This window comes from Rhea americana, unplaced genomic scaffold (assembly GCF_003343005.1).
Source record: "Rhea americana isolate MKP2758 unplaced genomic scaffold, rheAme1 scaffold_5, whole genome shotgun sequence".
NCBI classification, from domain to species: domain Eukaryota; kingdom Metazoa; phylum Chordata; class Aves; order Rheiformes; family Rheidae; genus Rhea; species Rhea americana.
In genome coordinates, this window is record NW_028186645.1 from 388,284 (window position 1) to 410,915 (window position 22,632).

Here is a 22,632-nt window from a genome sequence, read left to right on the forward strand (position 1 = left end):
CTGTAGCTCTTGCAAAGGTGTCCGCAGCTGGGTGCGCTTTCTAAGCCGGCTAGCGGCTCGGTGTGCCTTTCTGATTCCACGTTGGCTTGAAATGCCAGGAGGTCCCCGGGGCGGATCTGATACCTGTGAGCCTGGCAGAGTGACACAGACCTCTGCCAGACCCGGGATGAATATGTCACAAGCGCTGATATCTTTGGAAAAGTGCGGTGCCTCGGGCACGGAGATAAGAAATAAGCGCAGAGCATCTCTGCAAAGAGCAGTGTGTCTCTGTTAAGGAAATARCTACTGAGCTCTGCAATTCAGTGCTGGAAGACAAGAGTTTCAGGCGAGGCGTGAAGGGCTTTGACTCCCCTCTGGCACTGCAGGCACCTGCAGGCTCGTGGTGCCTGTAGCTGATGAAGCGACACCTTAAAGGCTTGGTCTCKGGGGCTCCCTCAGAGCTGTAACCGACCATGCCCATTTTCTGCTTCTTGTACGGAAAGGCAGCAGGCCAAATCTGAGCAGTCATCAGCAGTGCACTCTGTTTATTAATATTTGTACCCATGTGTTATTTAAAATTGCATTTTAAAGGTAGTGAAARCTGACTGAGACCATGCCTCCCCCATCCCTACTCCCTGCTGCTTGTGTTAAACATGTTTCCCTTTAGTCGATGCATCTGATTTTCTGGCTCTTTTGCTTGCTAGAAGACAGCCGTCACARGGAACGTATTCCTTGCTCTTCCATAGCCCCTCTGCTACCTCTGTTTTGCTRTTACCTTGCTAACTCCTGCAGGTTGGGCTCCCCGGGGTTGGTAAAGCCTAATTCGGCGTTGACGCCGTGCTCAGTGTCGTTGCTAGTCACCAGCTCGTGGAGTTTGGGAGCACCCAAGGGATCGAACCCGGACAGGCGGGTTCTGGTCAGCCGTGCCCAGAGCCTTGTCTCTCGCTCCGCGGGAAGTTYACCTCTTCCAGGTGACTTGTGTCATGTTACGTGGTGAAAATGTTTTTGCCTGAAGTGCCCACTGTCTTTTCTATAGATTTCACTAAACTCCTAAATAGTGTATCTCAGAATTACACAAAATATGTAAAGCTGAAGTGTCAAAATAAATACGAAGCATAGCTGATAGCAGTGAAAGGCAGAAAGAAAACCAGGCATTAATAGCCTTAGCTCTTCAGATTTATTTATTTTTTATTTCCTTCAAACAAGATCAGAATTCATGATAGTATTTCACTAAAGGCATCATCATGGTATGTGCTATCTTCAGATTGATAATTTATAAGCTGTTTTAAGTATTTTTTCTTTATAATAATTTTTCAACTGCTAGGATGCACTGACACAAGTTTCCAATGTATTTCTCTCACTCATTAAACAGAAGAAAAAAGACAGCAAATGTCAAAGTGAAAATGTGCAGAGGATGGGGAGATGATTCAGCCTTACTAATATCTATTTACCATGGCAATTTGCTTTACAAGTTGCAGCTGTAACTTCTAGCAAACCAGGATCATTCCGAAGTGTTYGCATTTTCTCCTCCGCGGCTTAACATCTCCATTAGTGAAGCAATTTTCCTAGGGTTGGATAAGTGAGATGTGGTTAGTCACAAAAACAAGCAGGCAGATTCCCACCGTTTCTGCACGGAGAATTCGGCAGATCTGTGGTGTCCAGGGCGCTTAGCAACTCTCCTGGAAATATTGGAGCTGCTGGGAGGACCAGGAGCTCAGCAGCTCTCCRCTGCCTGGGTCCGGTCTGCGAGCGCGGATGGGTTCGTGTGTCAAGTCCCGTTCCTTTACACCCACGCAGAGTCCTCTGGGCTCTTTTCACATGAGTCACAGCCTCGGGACCTGGCCCGTAGCACTGACACTTCGCGGTGGTTGTTTGGCTGTAGAGGCCAAAGTACGAGTAAGCGCTAGGGAACTTGGTACTCTGTCCACTTTCCAGTGGTATCCACAACTTTTTGGATGTGAACATTTGAGATGTGCTTTCAGGGACCGCTGGAGCCAGCGGAGCATGGGCGTTCCTAGAAAGCAAGGGCAAGGAAACACGCRGGTTCAGGGCAGACGAGGTTCCCCGTCTGCTCCGTGGGAAGGGCTGCCACTGACTGTGTGCACAGCACCGAAAYGGCAGAATATCAGCTTCTCTGAGACACACACGCTACAGCCATGCTGCTGTTGAGTGACATAAGCTTAATACTGCAAATAAGTCATCAACGATAAGCAAATACTTTCCTCTTCCATTTGACATTTCCCTGTTGAGCAAATGTGCTCTTGTGGGYGAAACCTGGTTTCTGGCAGGGTCCGCAGAAGATGTTAAGGAAGCATAAAGGATTTACCACCATTTTTTTTTGAGATCCTATTGAATCATAGGATGTGGGTTCAGATTCCCTGCAGCTTGTTCCACTGGTCCCTCCCACCAGCGAGAGGAGGAGGTTTGATTCTCATCTGCTCTGGTAGTGTATCATCTTCCCAAGATAAAGGATATAAATTAATTATCCAGAGGCTRCGCTTTTGTAAAACTCCTGCATTAAACCCATTTGCTGCCTACTGCTTTCTCCTGAAAACTGGGGCCTTTCCCTATCCGTGCAGAGCTGTAGCCCCAGGCAAGCTGAGGTCTGGGCCAGGAACGATCCGGACTTGTGCACCTACAGGGAAATCTCTGCCAAGCAATGCATCCCCTGAGACGTGCTCCTATTGATTTCCCCACCAAACCGACCGGTCGTCACGAAGCTCTTGTATACGCTGGCTGTAGCACGTATATAACACGGCTCTCCCGCCAAGCGGCCTCTCCGGGTGGCGAGAGGGCTGACGGAGCCGGGGCAAATCCCACCTCCGCATTGCTCCAGGGAGCGCTCGGGGCGGCAAGCGGGGCTTTCGGTTCCTGCGACCCCGCCACGTCCACCGCGGACGGGGACGGTGCAATCGCAACCCGGCGGGGAGGCTGCTTGGAGAGCAACCGCAGCCGTCGCGAGGCTACGGGCGGCCGTGAGTTTGTCGGTTCTCAGTCTAGCCGGGGGGCTTCTCATTAAAAGGAAAACAGCATTATTTTCTGGAGGCAGCTGAGGAAACCAGCAGGGGTTTTGGTGACTGAGAGCTTTGGGGTTGCAGCGGAGAAACGCGCGGTATCCAGCGTCCCGTTCCCTGCCTAGCAGGTGAAGGTCAGCAGCACAAATTCAGACAACACCGTTTACAGTCGGATCACGCAGAAACGAGTTCCTTTTTCTCACTAATTCCTGCTCTCTGCAGGTGAAGAAACCAGTCGCAGACGAAAGAAAAGTTTTGCTGCCGTTGTTAGCCTCGGCTCAGCCCTCTCTGCTGCTGTTTCATGTGACATTGGCTATTTATAGCCTTTGTAAAGATGGTATAATCAACTCCCTCGGCTACAGAAGCAGCTATGATGGATAATTTAATACCAAACACTTAGACGGGTAGTGATGCAGGGAGACTTTCTGCAATCAGAGGGAAGCTGAATGCGCAAATGTCTCGCTACGCTGCTCAAATCTTCCCCAAAAATCACAATAAGGAAAAACCCACATGGGCAAATTTCTCATCCGAAGTGTGAGAGGCCGAAGCAGGCCGGTGGTGCTCCGACGGGGTGCCCCGGGGGGGACGGACGGGGATGGGGAAGGGCAGGTCTCTGCCGAGGGCAGCCCCAGCTGCGCCCGCGCCTCCAGGAGCGAGTTTAACGAGCAGAAAGCCCCTCGGGGGCTCGGGGGTATCTCTAGCAACGGGGCCATTCCCCCGCGATGCGCCGGCCCCGGGCCACCCGGAGGAGCGGGTCGGCTGCAGGCGCAGCGGGGCAGGACGCGGCGGAGCTATTCGGACCCTTCCTGGCGCAGGCAAAGCAGGCAGGACCTTGTGGCTGTCTTGGTTATTCCCTCTGCTGCTTGTCCAGGAAAAGAGTAAACAACTCTGCTGTCCCCACTGGAGGAAAAGCCKGATTTCTCTGAAGACTCTCTTGCAATATTAGAGATCCCTGTTTTTCTGGCTGGGCTGAGACAAGTATGGCCAGAAATGGGGCAAGATCCTCTCTCTGAGGGGAGGCAGCAATTTCCAGTCCGAGAATCCTCTGTCTTTGAGATTTCAGTCATACCCACGTGCTAAAGGATAAAAAAAATATGTCTTATTTTGGGACATTTTAGTAGGCTCCTCAGTGAGCGTGAAGTCCACCTACAATGGCTAACAGTGCGGCTTGTCAGCTGGAAAGCCTACGTAAGCCTGAGCCGTGCCATCACGGCGGTGTGAGGGGAAGAGCCAGGCTAGCTCACACCATCCTTCTTCCCGGTGCGTTGGGCGCAGTTTTGTGTAAGTCATCAGCCCTTCTTGGTACCTGGGGAGGTAGCACGAGGGGAACGCCAGAGATCGCCCTCTGCGTTGGTTGGTCTTTGGACCGGTGCTGAGGAGCAGAGCGTTGGTAGGACACGAGCATCAGCGCTGACCTGGAGCATTCGTGTTCCTCCCCTGCTCACCGCTTTCATCTTACATTTGTATACAGCACCCTCGAGCAGTATAGGAGCTGGCTTTTGCTAATATTTTGCTAGAGCCCGGCAACAAGGCTTCGCTTTTGTCCGGCAGGGCTCCTTTCAAAGCCTGCCGGGTCCCTGGAGGGGCAGCTGACATTCTCTCTTTCTTCATTTCATCCTGCCAGCTGTCTTCTCGTTTGTGACTTTTAGGTCTGTTTTTGTTCCTGGGCAGAAATACTTGTGCAGGTCAGCACTGAGCTCTGATGCAGTAGCAAGCTAAGTAATTTTTCTATGGCATTGTGTTACCCTATTTTAATCCCTGAATATATTCACTCTCCTATAACCTGGATGCATTTAATTTAAYGGCAACAGTGAGTCATATCAACAAAAGCAAATGACAGAAGAGCTAAAAAAAAACCCTTTTCTTTTCTGTTTTCTTATAAAGAGAGGTTCTGCAAAGTGGAGGGTACAGAAATATATACCTCGCACTGCATCACCTTGGTGACTTCTCCAAGCCTTTAGAGCCGTTCTTCAGCACCTGTCACAGTTCCAGGCTCAGCCATATATGTCCCCCACAAAGTGACATATTCTACCTCTTTCTGGGTGTTGCTAACACAGGGAATAAGAGGCCAACTTGCAGAATCAAACTTTGAGTCTCTCAAGCTACGACGGCTCTCGTGGTCTTCGGTGATTCACCAGCTCCAACAGCCTAGTTTTCCCAGAGCCAACGTTAACCTGCTCCTCAAGCAGGGCTGCTGCTGCTGGGGAAGCCCTGACATGGAGAGACCCGTTACTCTTCCTGGTAGTCTGCTCTGTGCCGCACCGATCTCCCTAGGTRAAAAACCCCTCTTAGAGCGATCTGTGTCTCTGCTTCCCCGAGGTGCCAATCACACCAGAGCGAGAAGCTCATCTCTCTCGTCTCTCTCATTTCGAGCTTCCAGCCATGTCTTTGTGGTGTGGGTGGAATTACTATTTTGCAGATAATGGTGCCCTGGGGCTTCGTTTTGTGAATAGCACTAAAACAGTCACCTGCYCTTATCTGCCAGTCGGGGTATGATCTGACTAGTCATTTTACAGTTTAACATACAGTACCTTATGATCTACTACAGGGTAGACCTTTGCCAAGACATCTGGTGGTTTATTCAGAGCCAATGAACACTAATTGCATTTTAATCTAGAATGTATGCGGTTTCCAAAACTCCCTGTCCTCTTTGTGCCCTTTGTTTACAAAAAAGTGCAACTTTTCCTCCTGCAGCTTGGATGCTAACAGGGACTCTCCGTCTGGTAGTTGCTTTGCGTGYATTTGTTTTGTTCTTACAAACTGACTATCTTTTCTCTTATTGTTTTAGAAGTTGCTCCAGCTTCTCCTGAAGTCAAGGGCAAAGCTGTGAAGGACTTCAGCAGGTGGAGGWCGGGGCCTTTCCTGACTGTGTTCTTGTACAGAAACGGGAAAAACAGAATCAACCCCATGATGTGAGGGCACCTTTGAAATACATTATCCACCATAAAAAATTACCCAGTCCAGCAACACAGCTGCAGACAGATCAGTCACACRGTGACAGACTGAGTTACCAGAAATTAGACTTTGAGTTACCAGACATACCCTAAGCGTGGCTAAATTGTACGTAAGGCTCTTTAAACACTAGCCCTGGCAACACTGAGAAAAGCAGCATATTGTAAGAGCTACAATCAGCTTCAAACTTCCTTAGCACTAGATTTCTTGGAACAAAAGCAAACTTGCTAACTGCACAAGAGGCTCTGGTTATTACAAATGCAATGCCATCGGAGTGCATTTCCATGTCCTGACTGGTGGGGAAAATGCTGCTGGACAGCAACCAAATGGATATGGTGCCCACAGCGCTGCTCCCAGTGAGCTCCTGGTGATTTTCTGGTGGTGCCTCTTGCACTGCTGTGTAGGAACGTAACTCCCTGAACACTGCAGCTGCAAGATTCGAGCCAATGCACCTCCTTAGCATTAAAAAGCTTTAGAAATAGGTATTTTCTGCATCACTGTTTAACGCTAAAAGCACACAAGTGCTTCGCGTGTGCATYGTCTTGCCCCAGTTGCATCAGCAAGTGTGCACAGCCGGTGCCGTGGGTCCCCAGCTGCTGCATTAGTCACACAGCGTGTCCCGGGGGCTGCAAAAGCCCCAGGGTCAGAGGCCTCGTCTGCAGCTGCCGCAGGCTCAGATGCCTCCAGCTCTCAGGTATCAGCCAGGGATTCCTTTTAGGTAAAGAGATACATTTGCTTAATTCCTTGTCCCTTGTTCCACCCTTTTGTTCTGTTGTTGCTATTTCTTCTTCTTAACATTTCGAGAAAACCTCTATTTTGTGAGAGTCCCACAGAACATCTAGCAGACAAATACACCACAAATGTCCCACCATCTCYTGAGGCCACTGTTATTTTGCAGGTTGTTTCTGTCAGGAGGGTTTGCATGAATGAAGTGTGTGGGAATAACGAATTCACAGCAGGGGGCAGTGCTATATGGTAAATACATTTATAGGTTTTCAGGCATTTTGAGCATGGGAATTTTGAAATTACAGRACCAAACACACAACTTGGGATGTTATTTAGTATCCCTGTTATTCCCYGCCTGAGAAGCAGCACTTGGATTTATGAAGGGTTGTTTAAAACTGATACTGTAAAGCTTAGTGTTGAATCCAACTAAAATGACGCTTGATTTTGAGGTCCAAGAAAATTATCAAAGTGATCTTTTAATGTTTAAATGCATTCAGACGTTTTCCTGGAGGTACTTGCAATCTTCTTCGGTGTGAAAGACCTTAGACCTTTTCCAGAAAGGAGACTCACACTACAAGGTAYGCAGACGGAAGAGGAAGCCCTCAGCAACAAACCTTTTATCACTCATGATTTACAGGATCCCAGACTACCCCAAGAGAGACCAGGTTAATTAAAACTTGCAATTAYAGCAAGCCTTCCACTCAACTCCAGTTTCAGCCTTTTTCCTGTGTTTACTATAGACCACATCCTGCCCGATGCTCTGTGCAAACAGAATGGTATCTTGCAAATAAACACAACTGYGAAGGCCAAGCTTTCCATCTTCTAGCTGCAAACCTACGCGGACCCCAGCGTGCCAAAGGACAAGGCCACTCTGCTCAAGTGGGAGCTGGGACCAGTGGCCTCTGTAATCTGAGCTGCACTTTCTCCTTCACTTTAGGCAAACTTAAGGCTTTGCTGTTGCTGTTTAAGGTAAAAAAGTGGTTGCTTTCATGTAGTTTGAGGCTATTTTGTTCTAGGAGRGCTCAGCCCTTGGTGCTGACAGCTCCCTTCTGCCGAGCGCCCAGACCCGYGACGGCTCCCATGGGGAGCCCACGTGTGAACCTCCACGTCAGAGCCTCGTGTTTCCTGCAACCGTTGGCATGGTGAGAAGATTTCCACAGCTAGTTTGCATCTGTGTGATTGCTTAGATTTGTGATACACAAAAGAGAGTGAGATCTACCCGTCCCTCCCTTCCTGCTCGGAGTTGCATGGACCTCCGCTCCCGCTCCCAGCATGACATCTCCCTGGAAACTGCACAAGTTGTGCACAGAGCCGAGYCAGGTTTGCAAGGGATTTCAGCTCCCTGAAGAAGCCTTTAATGCCATATGTGGCASAGCCTCGATCCCCAGAGGTACGGCGAGGCCTCGCAGGTGCCTCAGGTTGCCCRGTGAGTCACAGAGGAGCTGCCTAACCCGGGACATCTTTGTCCTTCAGACGAACGCTCACAATTTCAGCCCCTCCATTTTATTTTCTGTTTTTGCCTGTTCTGATCTTCACTCCCCTGCTGGTCCTCTGATCCCTGTCTCCTCCTCGCTCCGATGTCCTTCTTTGGCTTTCCCAARCACCGTGCCAAGTCACTGATTACTTTTCTCACATTCCTGCAGCTGCGTTGTGGGCTCCACTCTGCTCCTCGTTCTTCATCTCCCCCCTGGGTACCTGTCCTCAGCCTCGGAGACAGGCCTCGGTCGGGGAATGATCAAGTGCTAAAAGCGAGGCAAGGAGCAGGGCAGAGCCCAGGCTGATGGATGCTGCCGGCYTTGTAAATCTGAGCTCCTCCCAGCCCCAGCTTCTTCCTCGCTGCCTCGTCTCTTCCAGTCTGACATCCACACGTGTCCTTCTGGGGTGATGGAGGCCATGGTGAGGTCAGTAGGTGCTGGACAGGGAGGCGAAGGGGCTGGAGAAGTCCTCGAGGCGGAAGCAAGGACTGGCGACAGAGCAGTGGCAGAAGGGGAGACCAAGGAAAGGAGGTGATAGAGACAAAGTKTGACTTTAAAAAGACTCAAATTGTGCTCCTGAAAGGTAGCCTGGCTCCGTTTCCTCGTTCCCAGCTGCTTGCATAGACCTGCAGAATGTCCTTCTCTGTGCAAAGTATATAAAAATCAGGGAGAAGGTGAATGTGGAGTTACTCACAGCCTCCCTCAGTGCGGGAGCCTCAGCCGAAGCAATGGGAAGGCAGGCTCGGGACAGACATGAGACAGACGCCGCCGCCTTCACCAGGTGTATTTAAAGGGTGGAACACATTGCCTCGAGGCTGCATGGATTTAAGAAGCAATTAGACAAACCCACCAAAGGAAAATACACCCAGGGGTATTAAATACAAAGAAACCACTGGTAAATCAAGATGTCCCTGCGCTGCTGGTCAGTGGGAGCTGGGTGAGCATTCTGGGGAAGGATCATGTATTTTTGCTCTGTTCTTAGCTCTTCTCTGGGYATTTACTACTGATTGCTGTTGGAGCTAGGATTCTGGGGTGGTAGACAAGGCCTGGCTGAAGACAGGCTCTTAGGAGAAGCCTTTGGGAAGCAGCACTAGAGGGAGAGCCAATGGTGCTTCTCTGTGCTGTACTAGCAAGCGCTCTGCAAACTCAGAAAAGTTATGCAAGACCACTGAGTCTCTTCCATGGCAGTCTTTCACTCTGGAATTGAACTATTGCCTGCTCATATCCCTTCTTGCTGGCTTCCAGGTTTCCAAAATCATGGTGCTAATCTTCCATTTCCTGGAGCAAGGAACTGGCTTCATCTTGCAAATGACATGCCAAGGTAGCAATGGTTTAACTGGCAAGAGAGTACATGCAGCCAGACCTCTGTCCTTCTGCCTGGGAGCACAAGATGCATCATCTTGGCACCAGCAATCCTCGCGCTCCACCAGTTATATCCAAAAAGGCTCTTGAGCCTCTACAGACCCGTGCTGCAAGCCACGTGTACTCCAAGGGAAGCCCCATGAGGCCATCTCAGTCCTTGGCACCATCACTCAGCCTATTACTTGTTTATYCAAGAGGTGCTTCTGCTCTTGCCCATCTTTCCTGGCTGCAACCTCTTTCCTCTGTGGGTGGAGATCCTGCCCGATATTCATGCACACTCTCTCCTTCGGCTTGCAGGCCCCAGGGTTGGGGTGCAGCAGCAYTGCTGCTCCTCCCTCTGACTGTGCAACCTCGGAGGATTTGAGCAGATCCAGAGCCCAAATCGCATGTCTATATAGGCGAGGGGGCAGCCCTGGGAGAGCTCCGACTGCATCACTCGAGTCCCCCGAGCAAAACTGCACCAAATCGGTTTAAAGCGACAGTCAGCAAAGGGTTCTGCAGCGTCGCTCCGAGCAAAAGCTAGGGAAGCTCCTGCACAAAGATGACCTAATTTATAGCTTTCACTGCTGTTCTGGTAGGTTTGGATGTAGTGAAAAGGAACCTGGCATCTATCCTCATTTACTGCCGATCTCAGCCTGACTTTGAAACGTCCTAGTAAAAGCGCAGCCAAGTGAAACTTTCCTCTTTGCAGACACACAAGCCAAGGGGGGCGGGTAAAAAGCAGGAAAGGGGGCGCGAGAAAGAAGCAAACAAGCAGGAACGAAGGACTTTGGGGCTGCAGTCCCTAGTTTCGTGAATAAGATTATCCCCTGGAAATCAGACTACTGGAAACACTTGCCTGACCCAATATGCAAATCAGGCCTGGGAAAGGAAAAGGGCAGCTGGGATTTCTTGTACCCGGTGCTGGGCTGGGGCAGGCGGGGCGGGGGGGGCGAGTCGGGGGCTGTTCGTCACGGCTGGAGGCCTCCGTGCGTGTCACCTTCAGTGAAGCTGCTGGAGCCGAGGTCCGTCCGCTTGGGTGAAAGCCGAAGGGCTGCTCCGAGGAGGAGGGGGACGGGCAGCTCCCTTGGGAAAGGGCTGGACGCAGGCGAGGAGCCCGTTCTGGTCCCTAGGACCTGGCCGAGGGCAAGCAGAGGTGATACCAACGGGAGCAGCCGAGGTGGTCCCACCTGCCCGGCAGAGCTGTGCTTTCTGCAGCCCCACCTGGGGGCTGTGGGACTTTTCCAAGGAAGAGCAAAGCGCCCGTAATCCCTCGGCGCAGCTGCCGCCGGCGCGGTGCACGAAAGGCCCGTGCTCCAACCCGGGCGTGCAAACAGCGACTTGTCCCTGCCGTTGCGCTAAGGGAGGCAGGGGGTCCCGGAGAGCGCGGAGGGCGCAGGCTCGCCGGGGCGCTGGCGCCCGCTGCGCGCTGCCTGGCTTTTCTGTCCCCTCCCCGCTGCACGGGAGCAGTTCGCAGTCCTGCCTGCCGGTGCGGCGCTGGCGGCAGGTGGGGAAGCCTGGCGCTTCTGGTTTCAGGACCCCGATAAGAAAGCTGCAATAAAGACTCTTTTTTTTTCCTCTTTTTTTTTTTTTTTTTTAACCATTTTTTTCTCAGGACCTCTTCATATGTGTTAGGCTTGCTTTTCCAAGGCAGAAAGGCCCAAAAATCAGAGCAACTTTTGGAAGCTGAGACTGTTAGGTTCTAACGATGCCCGAAATAGTAGCAGGTATTTCACAGGCACACCCGTGCACGTGAATGCTTGCWCATGGATAGCATTCCCAGGCATGGGGTGTTTTACAGCTGCCGCCTGATTGATATCAGCCAGTGATGCATGAGGACTGGCATGCTGGTTTGGCACTGTGGGCTAAAAGGTATGATAAATGCGTCCTCGCTGAGATATTTGCGCAAGACTGGCACTGTTTCCTTGAGAGTCTCACATACATGTGGCCTACTGAATACTCCAGTTGTGTGGTTTCAGCCCCTCTCTAGAGATTAGTCTGCTCTTAATGGGTTATACCATGCTGAATGCTTTTTCTTAGTAGTGTACAAGAACATTCTTCTATTTTTCTGTGGCTCTGTTTTGACTTGCTCCCCCTTGTCCTCCTGGAATAAACTTGCTACTGTTTTATACGGAGTTATTGCCCTGCTTTGTGGCTGGGCTCTCAGGGAACACAGCAATGCCTTCCTTTTGCTCTTTAGCAGCCTATTCTTACATGGCTTGCTCTTTTCATTATTATTTTAGGGTTGCCCCCTAATGTTGTGGAACGTTAAATCCAGGGTCTTCTAAAAGCTACCTCGAGTGTAGATACCTCAGAGCATCTCCTTAGCATCACCACCCCTTTAAAATATTTGGCAGTGGAGTGTTATTAGGATAGCGCCCAGAGCTACGATATCGCTTGTCAGTCTCACATGAGATGCCAGCACATTGAACTTGAGCACAAGGTGACAGCACTTGAATTAAAACTAATTGCTGTAGCACACTGGTGCCTGGAATGAAGCTGATAAGGCCGCAGACAGCGGAGAACATAATCAGATTGGCAATTTGCTTGGGTGCAATTTATTGACCTCTCTCCAGACGGAGTAGCAGCTCGTTCATTCCTTCCTCAGCGCTTTGAGCAACTGCAAAACTTTTAAGGACTGAGAATGGATGGTGGCACAGCAGTTCGCTCCTCAGTACACCCATGCGGTCCGCGAACTCTGGAACGGCTGCGCTGGACTGACCCTGCTGGGGGACCGGTGGGACTAAGTCCGCACCAGTGGWGCCGTCCAGCTGAAGCTGGAGCGGGTAGGTTTGGTGCTTGTACCAAGTCTTTGCCCTTGGGTTGGCAAATTGCCACATGGCAAAAGCCATCCTTTAAAGCTAAGGAGAGTTAGGTTTGCGCTCCTTTCTCGGTCATTGGCATTGTTCTTAATTTGCTGATGACGGACTTCTTATCATTTTAACCTATTTTAATCATTTGTCATGCAGCTGAGCCTACAGGCCCTGTTGCGCTAGGTTAAATCTTAAAAGTTCTGAATAGCTGCAGTGCAATTGTTAACGAGAGGGTCAGTTTTAACACAAGGCTCAATTTTAATCACAGTTGCTTTGAATACGGAGCTTTACAAGAAAGGAACCGAGCGCAGTTCAGAGGAGAGCACTGCTCTGCGGCGGGACGACCTAGAACGGCAGAGCTCCAGCTCCCCAGACGGGGCGACGGTTTGGCTCTCTCGACACTGAGGGGAGGGAGCTGAGCTCCGGGCTTTGCGACGTGGGTTTTGCTGACCCTGCGAGCGTTTGCCTGCGTGTAGCTGCGGGAATGGGGACGGGGGAGCTCTGTAGCCCAGGCTGAAGGCCAGAAGCCAGAGCTCCTGTGTGACTATGCCACATCTCCTCGAATCTGGACTTGTGTTACAGCTACCTCTAATTAACAACTCCCAGGCAGAGACCTCCAAACACAGGTGGACCTCTAGGGTACCAGGCTAACARTGAAGCCTCAAAGTGATGCATGGGATAGTTATTGCTGGGACAGGGGCTTCTTCTCCCATCTCCATCTCCTTCCCACTTCTGCTCTTTCTCTTGTGCCCATGGTATGAGCTGCTTCAAGGAGATAGACCATCAGAAATTTAATCTCACGTGGAAAAGGAGCAAGRTTGCCTGGTTCCCTGATCAAGGCTGGAGAAGCCACGTTACTTCAATGTGAGAGATGAAGAAGGGGAGGTGGCACCACTACTTTCAGCCATGTGCTTGGTGCTTTCCTTTAATTTTCCTCCTAGGGAAAAAAAAATCCTTTACCCTCCTCCCAGGGAAATTCCTGTCATTTCCTGCATGCCACTAAAATACTGAGAGGCAATTTTGGCAAGGCAAAGGGCAGGTAGCATCAAATGGCTTCAGAAAGCAGATTCTTGCTTAGGATTTTTTTAGAGCATGTGCTGTGATAGGAATCTTCTTCACCTGCTATTGGGAAGAAGATACTTCAGCAGCTGTGAATATAAATAGCGTTTGCCAGGCAGTGAAAAAGAAACAAAGGTTTGGATAATTGGAAGAAGAAATGTCTAGGGGAAGAAGGTTTTCTTAAAGGGCAAATAAATCAGCTCCTGTGCAGCTGGTGAAGGAAGGAGATCGCTGACAGCACGATGCAGAGTAGCCACCTCCAAAAAGGGGTCATTCGGTAAAGGTCAGGCCAGAGCAGGCGACTGGAAACCTGCATCTATCAGCCCAAAAGAATCAGAAACAGAGGAAGATGACAGTGGCTTTAGTAACTAAACTTGGACTTTTCTCATTTGAGAACAGGAGTCTGATCCTCTTTCAGCTAATGTTCATAGTGAGATTGCTATTTATTTCACAAAAAAGAAAAGGGATTTTTCTTGTAGCTTCAAATCTCCAGAGATGGATGGTTGATGATAGGCAATATAACAACATCAGCTCTTTGATTAATGTACTCACTTTTGTCTTGTTAGTTAAAAAAGGATCCTGGGAGCGACCTCAATGCCAGCAGGCCTGCACAGTGTGCAAAGCCCCGTGACATCAGCAGGCCTGAGCCCAAGATTCGGGTGTAAATATAAATAGGTTGGGACACAGCTGCAGAGGTGATGGAGAGGTGCTGTGCTGTATCCTTCAAACCGAATGGGTTTGAGTGCATGGGCCAAAAGGAAAATTAACACGAGCAGGCAGAGCGCAGTGAAACCGGTCGTGCTCCACTCATACGAATCAAGAGGCCCAGCCCAAACCCCCCGATTGGAAACTGTCTGACTGGGTTCAGACTGACTGTCTTTATCCCKATTCTACCCGATTCTCCCAGTTTTGAAGCTATTGAAAAAGACRTCAAGAAATACTTTAACAGAAAATACAAAACATGGAAACCCATAGCTCTCATTAAAGTTCTGCGAGACTGTTCGCCGTACGCAGGCTTGCACTGAGTTTGCAGGTTGCTCAGATAAACTGGGTGCAGTGCTCAAAACGTTGGCAAGGTCGCCCAAGGTTGCCCACCGTAACTGGAAGTGCTGCCGCTATTGCAACGCCGCACTGTTACTTCTACCGTCAGCGCAGCCCCGAGGTACAGATTTAATGCGTTAATGATTTGTGGCAGTGCGTGTGTTTCCTTTCAGTGAGGAAAACGGTAATGTAACTGCATAGATTACCGATCTGCTAATGTGTTTCTCATGATGAAAGCTGAGGGAGCAAAACTCTGCTGATCGCCTAAGAAAGAGCGAGTGAATGCAAATGTCTAAGCCTGCATCAGTATCTGGAAAAAAAAAATTGAATTTGAGGCAGACAGAGTAGCAGGATAGCTGGTCACTTAGCTCTGTCCTCATTTGACTAAAAATTTTACTTCCAAGTTATTTGGTTCTAATGCCAATGAAGAACAAATTGCAGCTGCATCATGTAAAAAGGAATTACTTAACCATGCTGCAGTTTGTTTCACATTAACTGTTTGGAGACCGGTGGTAAGTCTCAAAGGCTCTGGTATATTTTGAAATCCCACAAGCTACTCAACAAGGGAGAAACACGGTTTTCCTGAGGCTTTAAGTACATTTTCCTACCCAGCCCTGCCAGATTTAGCAAAGAGCCATAAATAGGTTCTCAGATCAYAGCGAAAGTGGAGTTTTCAGAAGCGATGCTGGCGCCGGGCTTGTCAGTGCTCCCGTCCCGCCCTGCCTCGCCAGCAAGCCCACCCCGAGCCCAGAGCGCGTTGCCCCTTGGCAAGCGGACCCGCGTGTCCTCGGGGGGGTTGTGCTTCGCTCGAAGCGCGGACAAAGCCTCCCTCCGCGGCCGCGAGCGCGGAGGTCCGCGCTCGGCGGGGAATAAACACGCCAGAGCCCCCAGCCTCGGCTTCCTGGCGCTTGTCCCGTTTGCGCTGTGGAAAACGCCAGCGATCTCAGCGTTAGGATAAGTTGTAAGTTATGATCACTGCTGCTGCTTCTTCTTCTTCTTCTTCTTTTATTTTTTTTTAGCGAGGCAGACGATCGCCGAGCGCCGGTGCCCAGGGAAAGCTCGGCCTCTTTCCATGATGAGCKCATGGCCAGAGCCCAGAGCAGTGTGTCCGGGCATGCCAGGCATTTTTTCCCTTTCTGAAATAGAAGCTACTCTACACAAGCAAAATTAAGGAGCAGAAAGAAACTGTGCATTTCTTGATAGAGAATTCCACGTTAAAAATGCTTGCTGGTCTCACCGCGTSTTGGGTTCTGCTACGACGTGGGCTTCAGAAGGCAGAATTCTCTCCTCTCAGGTGGTTTAGCCCTCAGTGTTGTGAAAGCTTCAAGAGCAAGGGCTGAACCACTTCCCCTTGCCTTCTGCAAACAACCAGAGACAGCCGACATTAGACATCCCGCTTCCCTTCTTCTTTGGCTCTTGACTYGAAGGCCCGGGGGGACAGTTCAAATGTCATTACATTTAGTGACATCTTTTATGTGTATTTGATTTTGATCAGTATTGGTCCTTTTAGTTTATCATCCAGCTAACAGTACCACAAGCCCAAGCTGCAGCCCTTGTACTTGTTGGTACCAAAGTGGTCCCAGTTGTCCCAGCTCAACTGCCAAAGTTTACAGTCCCCCTGATTATTTCTGCAGAGTAGCTATGGGCTGCAAATCTTTCTGCTCATGATCAGTATAATGCRTTCATTTTTTAGGAGGAGTATTTAAAAACAAAATCCTAAAATGGCATTGTCTTAATCCTCTGACCAGAAATTTGGGAAACTAAGTGTTGGGGGGAACTCTAGTCTGGCAAAAGTTAGTGTGTTGTCCCATCAGATTTGCAGATCTGAGGTCCCTGTGGAAGGATGATGCTACCTACCTGTTTCAACATATAATGAGGCAGCAGAGAGAGAGGCAGGCACCACCAGAGATTTCTGGGTGTGTCTCAAGTCTGCTTGAGCATCCCCCTTTTCCCCATAGGGCATTGAGATCCAGTAGAAAGTATTTGATGTCTCTAGTCTACCTGAAAGTTGACCAGTCCAGCCCGCATCTGAGGATGTTTTCTGCTAGAAGCACTGGTGAAGAGGACTCTCGTGTTCACAAGGTAATGTTAATGATTCCACTCTAGATCCTCCCTCAGCTTTTCTCACTGTTTGTCAATGGATGCCAGTGAAGAATTCCCCAATTTTCTGAAGCTTTAGTCTCCTCAGTGTACGCACACTCAAGTACTGAGCACTGACAAAGCAGGATCAGTAAATACCCAAGAGCACTGAGAATAAGGACATCAACACAGACTGTGTCAGCAGTTTGCGTGTAGTGGYCTATCCAAACCTCAATTTTAAACATAACTGGAAATTTGGAATGAAAAAATGAAAATATACCAAGAGAGATCAGAAGTTCTGGGGAAGCCAAAGGGGTTTTGCCAATGAATTCTGTTCCAAATTAGTGTAAAATTCATTGGCCTTGATTCCAGTAACACTGTAGTAAAGAACTGCAATTTTGCYTGGGTCTGTGCATCTGCTGCCTCTCTAGATACACTTGAGTGAGAAGAACTGATGAGGTCCAGACTGATCTGAGTTGGAAGGAACACACAGTCTGCTTCTCTGAGGGATTATGAGTTAAAGAGCCACTGTCAGGTCGCATAAATGTTAGCACGAGGTACAAAACCCAACAACCCTGCACTGCTGATGCTGAGAAAGCTCRTTGAACTCTTCAAGGCAGGACACAAAGGGCATCAGGCCAGCAGAGTCTGCAGAACAAACCTGGCACTGTGTCAGGCAGGTTCTTGCAACAGGTTGGAAGTGCAGCATGGACCAAAGATGGGTTAGCATCTACTCATGGGACAGCTTCAGTCTGAATATCCTCATGCCCTAGTGTTCTCTGAACATAACAACTTCTTCGTGTTGCTCTGGTATATAGTGCATCTCAAACCRGCTCATCTCAAGTGCTCAGGCAATAGCATCTCATCTCAGTAGTTAGCAAAGGGATAGAGGTGTTTTTAGAGAGGTCAGACCAGTTATGATCTCTGGAGGTCCTGAGTGACCCTGTTCTGAACCTGGATGTCTGAKTCATAGTCCCAGTTCCCTTTCAGGCCAGGAGGGTTTGAATCAGATCACAACAGCATGAATCAGGGCTGGAACAAGCCCTTCTCCTGAACATCAGGAGACTCTGAATCAGATTGTGAAACACTCCTTCCTTCCTGGATGTGGAGAGTCTAAATCAGGATCTGAGTTGATACTGCTGCTCCAGAGCAGAGGGTATTAACAGAACATGATGGTGAGTATCTCTGGCCACCAGAACGAGGAGCRAAAGAGCCTGGTTGCATGGTTTGATTAAAACTCACATGAATGGGCTTCAGTCATGCTAGTTCTCAGCCAAAAGATTTGCTATAATGTCGGAGACCCTTGTAACTGGAGAGAAGATGCTGGGATAGAAAGAGGAGTATTCATGAGCAGTAGTGTGGTACGATGTTTTACAGAATATTCAAATACAGGAAAGGAATCGYATGATGTTGATTCCTTGACCCCTTTACGACTACATGCATGTTGACTATCTGTCTTTTTCTTGTAACTTATGGCATGTATCTTAATAATGAAAAATCCAAGAATTGTATGCACACCAGAAGCAGCTGAAGGCCCATCAAGATGGTGCAAGAAAATCGCAAGGAAAGATAGAGACAGTGCTCTGCCCTAAGAAGAGAAACTCAGCTCTATAGCTGCAGTGAGCCTCGAGCCAGCAAGGAGAGTATGCCATCCTGGGTTCAGCCTCAGGGTGAGGGGAATGGAGAATTTCTATCCCATCAAGGAGGGGAGCAGTCACCAAAGCAGGGGTCTGTGACACCTGTAAATCATAAAGGGAGTCTTGGAGGTTTAATATTAGCTTGTCTTGAACCCAAATACAAGCCTACAAAAACAGGGTAACTACCAGTATGTAAGCATTTTGCAACACTGTGATAGCAGAGCCAAGCACGATGTGGAAGGATTTTCCATAAGCACGTGAGCAGTGTGACCCTGCAGAGGCAGAGGTGGGGGTAGCTGCACATTGGAGACCTCCAGCTAATGGAATTTGTCAGGCAAGATGAGCACAAGGGTCTGCAAAGAGGCAGGACGTTCTCCCAAACACACAAAAAGGATGACTGGCAAATCCAAAAGCCAGATAAGCAAGATCAGAAGCAGAGAAGATCCGCCGTTCTGGAGAGCAGATGAGGCAATGGCATAAAATCACCAAGCGTAAGGGAGGAAAATCTGAAAAGAAGGAAGACAGGTCCCCCTTTGTCCTGACCTTGCCTGTCACAGAGCTCTCAATCCTTGATCAACCTCAATCTCTGTCAGTGAGATGGCATCAGCTCTGTGGTGTTGTGTACTCATAGCTAATTTAGGGTATACATGTTAAAGACTAAGGATTTTGGATACAGAGTAGTGATGACTACTTCTGTGTAAGAATGAACAGTGGGAAGAAGTGTCCTGTTAAAGAACAAAATCAGTAAAGTTTAGCTTGTAAAGTATAAAACTGGCCTGATTAGTCAGTCTTCTGAACACTGCCATGACAGCTGTTGTCTCTTATTCCCAGATATATACGTATGTATGGCTATATATGTTCATTCAGCCGCAACGCTGCCCTCCCAGAAGATCTCCCACGTCAGAAGCTGTCTGCTAAAAGAGCAGCTTAGAAAAGATTCATGGCATGGAGTATTTGTTTTTTAAAAAAGCTAATTTATTGGGATATTTGCATAGGTAATGCTCCCATGGGAAATGAGCTGTTTGTGGAAACAGCCAGCTGGTTGCTGCGTGGATGGTGGCATGAGCCAAGCACCATCCCGACAAGAGCACGAGTGTCTGGAGGTRCATTCCCACCATTTTCAAGTGGAAGGGGGAAAGCACCAAGGTCTGCAGGAGATGGGCGCGGAGCTGCAGACATCGCAGGAGGCAGCTGCCCGGCAGAACATCCTTGGCTGYGAGCATCTCTGGCACAGCACAGCTCTCCAGCAACGCCATACTTCTGATGAGACCTCTGCCCATGAGGTGGCCAGAAGACTCCTACCTTGTTACCTCTATGTTTAATTTGGGGGTGCAGTTCCTGCAAGAAAGGGAGCACTGTGCCTATTTTCCACAACAAAGATTGAGCTTAGCCAAAGTCACACAAGGCAGTGTGTGGCCAATGCAGCTTCAGGCTCTGCTTTTCTTACTGCTGCTCATATTCTTTTCTGCCAATATGGGCTTCCTCCCTCTCCATCAGGCAATAAGGAGTGCTTTTTTCAGCTTTATTCTTTTTTTGCACGCGTTCGCTTTCTTGCTTCGATTCATTTACTTGTTACTGACGGGAGTAATTAGAGTGGGCTGCTCSTGCTCTTCCACGCTCCTTATCTTTTGCATTATTCTCCTTGACACTAATAGTGCTCTCCGGCTGGTATCTCGATGATTCATGTGACACTTATTGTCACCTGAGAACTGAGTTGACAAGGCATATTTTCTCCCAGTCAGCACCATGGTAGCACCTCTCAGGCTTCGGGTTGTATCTGAGAGCTGTCACAGCAGAATATTTCTGTTGTGTGAACTGGAAATTCCTGGAGGTTGATTGCAAGAGAAGATGGAGACAGAAGGAAAACTTGGTTAGAAGCGTGGGGCAACTCCGTGTGTACGTGCAGGTCTCTGGTGCTGGGGTGTGTATGGGACAGTACGATGCAGCTAGTTAGTAAAACATGTGGCTGTGCAATACTAGTAGATCAGCCAGGATTGCCTTTATTTTTTTCTGTCCACCTTGGCAGCTGCAAATGCAACACCATTGACCCCTGCCTTCAGCTTCCAGTGTCAGTGGCAACGAAAGAGAGATTAGATCACAGCAGGAAAAGGAGGCCAGGGAAAAGTGCTTCTTAGAACTGCATTAGTAGATGTATTACAGTTGGAGACAAGACTGACTTAAAATCAGGCAAGAATGAGAGGATATTTTGGGCAATCTGTGTAACCTTCTGTTTCCTTTACTCTATCCCTACAATCTTTTCTCCTTCCAGTACTCGCAGCTGTTGTGCCATATATCTGCTTAGGATCTGCTTCAAAGCCCCCTAGGGATCCCTCTTCTGCTGAAGAGAGCTTTGGAAAGGACTTCTGACCTGACATAGCTCTWCAGTTTGTAAGACAATTGTCATGTTAGGTTTGGGCCAACATTGATGATCCGAGTGAAAATAATGAAGGCAAAATAAAATAATAATGACTAAACGGCAGCTGCACCCACAGAGCTCAACACAGACCAAAATAGACTCCTAGGACAAGCAAAGTCCATCAAGCCATTTCRTGCAATTGAAATGAAGTGCAAGCATGATCAGGAGAGTATCCTAGCTGTATTTTCCAGCAGTGAGTTCTTCCAGCTCCTAGCTTTAAGTGYCTGATATACCCACAAGACAGTCGCTTGTTAAATAGCACATGATTTTTAATCTGAAGCTTCCYTGAGAGTTGTGTCTATGAGCAAAGCATCATTCCACAACTTAATTTGCCTAGTTTTGCTCCGTRTGTCAACTCAAGAACTAACTTTTGAATACTTATTTTTTAGGGCTCACAGAGAAAGATAAGGCAAGAACTGAAAAATATACTTCCTCCAGACTGGTATCAAATCGAATGGATATTGCTGATATTTTACTGTGTCAAGGAAGTGTGGGCATTGGGTGAACAAATGGAAGCACTTGTAGATGCACTCAGGAACCCAAGCAGAGACAGCAGGAAAGAAAACCACCTCTCACTGCTTTGTGTGTTCAAGTGAAATTAAAATGCCCGTGCCTGTACTTAAGACAGGTACTGCTTTTAGTTTTCACTGGGCAAAAATGTACAAAGCAAGATGCAATTACTATAGAGATTACCCAAATGCCTCTGGGGTAAATCCACCGTCACGCAACCCCATTCCGTATCGCTGACGTCTTTTTATTGTGTCTAATGAGACATCAACATTAAGCATTTGGAACCACTTAAATACAGGGCCTAAGTCTGCAAATGCTTGCTACTGGCACAGTACCCGGTTTTCTTACACCGTTGCTAAAGCCGAGCAGGACCTTTCYGTGCCAGCGCTGCTTAACATCCGCGCGAGCACGGGTAGGGCTMGATGCCGCGCAGCAGACGCGGTCCCCGGAGCAATGGCTGCGGGCGCCGTGGGGCTGTTTGCCCCGCGAGCATGCCCGTCAGGGCGAAGGGTTTGGGGATCACACAGCTAACTGGTGACATCAGTCACTGGAGATTTCCTGCTGATGAATGCCTTCGCAGCTCCTCTCGTGCCCAGGCTGGCAAGGGCCACGGACACGGGYAGCAAGTGGAGCAGAGATGAACCATTTTGTCCTCACTACGAACGTGGGGACGTGCGCTGCGTGGAGCATGGGCTCCCCTTCTCCCAGGCCACGGAAGAGAACCTGCCCTTGCGGTGAAAGCCGTGCACCCCCGGATGAAGAGGCTGCACCCCTGTTYTCCCACGCAGCCTCCGGCACGTCCCTGAGCACGCGGCTCCCCTGGCCCCAAGGAGCCAGTCTGGCAGCTCACCATCCCCCAAAGGGGTAGCTCCTTCTCCTGGCTCGTGTCCCTACAGCTCTCCTCACGCCAGGCTTGGCATCCTTCGGAGCCCTGCTGTGAATTGCTTAACTCATAAAAATGTCAGGGGAAAATAGTAATAATAAAAAAAATCCCTTGGGTGGTTTTCTGCTGTTGCAGTGAGTTGAAGTGATTCATGGACGGGCTGATGACTGCAAGAGGCAGCTCAGGAGGGGACTGCTGCAGGGCCTGGAGCCGGGGAGGGATGAGGGAGTGATTTCGTCCCGTTCAGCAGATGACTTTCTCCTCGGGGTGAGCCTACGTGTCTTGGGCAGCTTTGCTCAACGCAGCCATACCGGAGCAGAGCCGTGAGCCAGTCACCCCATGTAATGTGGAGCGACGCCACGTTGATGCCTCCAGGCTGGAAGCCCTGTAGCTGCAGTTGCATTTTCCAACGTGAAGTTGTCCCTGCCGGCGCCAGCTTGGGGCTGCCTGCGCTGGGCACTGGGACAGGCCCTCTGGCTGTGCCCTGTCTAGAGCATGGCCTCAGCCTGGGCCTTAGCACAGCTGTCCCTTAATTAGCTCAGAGCTGGTAAAGAAAAAAAGCATTTATTGATCAGCCTTGTTCACAAGTCAGGATCAGGTAAACTTTTTTCCTTTTTTAAAAAAATTCATTTTCAGGTGGTAGTTTTTGCCACCCATCAACCCTTTTCCACATCAGTTGCTGGTTGTGTCACCGGCAGAATTAACAA

General features: G+C 49.3%; 1 long non-coding RNA gene across 1 annotated transcript; it reads left to right on the top strand.

Annotated features, from left to right (window-relative positions):
• Positions 1 to 15,323: 15,323 nt before the first annotated feature.
• Positions 15,324 to 22,101, top strand: LOC146588645 (uncharacterized). The gene is made up of 3 exons (XR_014897353.1): positions 15,324 to 15,361; positions 16,359 to 16,482; positions 18,948 to 22,101. It is a non-coding gene; the product is annotated as an uncharacterized LOC146588645 (long non-coding RNA).
• Positions 22,102 to 22,632: the final 531 nt, after the last annotated feature.